This window comes from Hibiscus syriacus, unplaced genomic scaffold (genome assembly GCF_006381635.1).
Source record: "Hibiscus syriacus cultivar Baekdansim isolate YM2019G1 unplaced genomic scaffold, ASM638163v2 tig00112079_pilon, whole genome shotgun sequence".
NCBI lineage: Eukaryota > Viridiplantae > Streptophyta > Magnoliopsida > Malvales > Malvaceae > Hibiscus > Hibiscus syriacus.
The window spans coordinates 525,811-527,151 of NW_024063250.1; the positions used below are offsets into that span (position 1 = coordinate 525,811).

At 41.2% G+C, this 1,341-nt stretch overlaps 1 pseudogene; it reads right to left on the minus strand.

The window, feature by feature from the left end:
- Positions 1-227: 227 nt before the first annotated feature.
- Positions 228-1,084, minus strand: LOC120174414 (annotated as a pseudogene).
- Between the last annotated feature and the right edge of the window lie 257 nt (positions 1,085-1,341).

Sequence of the window (1,341 nt, forward strand, 5' to 3'; positions counted from 1 at the left end):
ACGGCTTTACTTCCTAAAGAGTCATTTTTTCTGCTATTCCCTGCACACCACAAACAACTGCACCTTTCTCTCATAAATCACCATTAAGAAATAAAATAGCACTACCACCACAAATGCAACTATATACAACTACATGATCCTAAAATGACTAAAATGGGCTTTTAAACAAACAATAACTTAAGTGAAAAATGCCTTAAAAGTAGCCTTTTTAGGAAGTTAACAGTAACTCACCGTCAAACCACTTGAAAACTTAGAAGCATTTCCTGTGGACAATGGATGGACCAGATTCGTCATACTCGCCCTTGGAAATCCACATCTGATGCAACAGGTAAATCTAGAATGTTAGTCTTGGACGACCAAAGGAAAACACAAGGCAAATATGAGAAAATATTCACCTGCTGAAAGGTGCTGAGAGATGCCAAGATAGATCCTCCAATCCAGACACTGTACTTCCTATCTGGTGGTGCAACGACCTTGATCTTCATGTTGTTTGGAGCAAGGGCAGTGATCTCCTTGCTCATACGGTCTGCAATAACAGAGAACATAATTGAACCACCGCTAAGCACAATGTTACCATATAGATCCTTCTTAATACCCACATCACACTTCATGATGGATTTGTAAGCAGTTTCGTGGATTCCAACAGCTTCCATCCCAATGAGAGATGGCTAGAAGAGGACTTCTGGACAACGAAGCCTCTCGGCTCCAATGGTAATGACTTGTACATCAGGCAACTCATAGTTCTTCTCAACAGAAGAGCTGCTCTTGGCAGTCTCCAATTCCTGCTCGTAGTCCATTGCAATATAAACAAGCTTCTCCTTCATGTCACGGACAATTTCCCTTTTAGCGGTGGTGGTGAACATGTAATCTCTCTCGGTAAAAATCTTCATCAGAGCATTAATAAGATCACGGCTAACAAGTTCTAGACGGAGGATGGCATGAGGAAAGGCATACCCTTCATAGATTGGCATGGTGTGAGAAACACCATCACCAGAATCCAACACGATACATGTTCCAATGTCTCAGCTTGATCATGAATGATGTATAAAATTGTGTCAAACTCAATAAGGTTTATAATTGAACAAACCTGTGTACGACCACTGGCATACAACGAGAGAACAGTCTGAATAGCAACATACAAGGCGGGTACATTAAAGGACTCACACATGATATCAGTCATCTTTTATCTATTGGCTTTGGGACTGAGAGGTGCCTCTATGAGAAGCACATGATGCTCCTCAGGAGCAACACGGAGCTTATTGTAGAACGTATGATGCCAGATCTTTTCCATATCATCCCAGTTGTTGACAATACCATGCTCAATGGGATATTTCAAAGTAA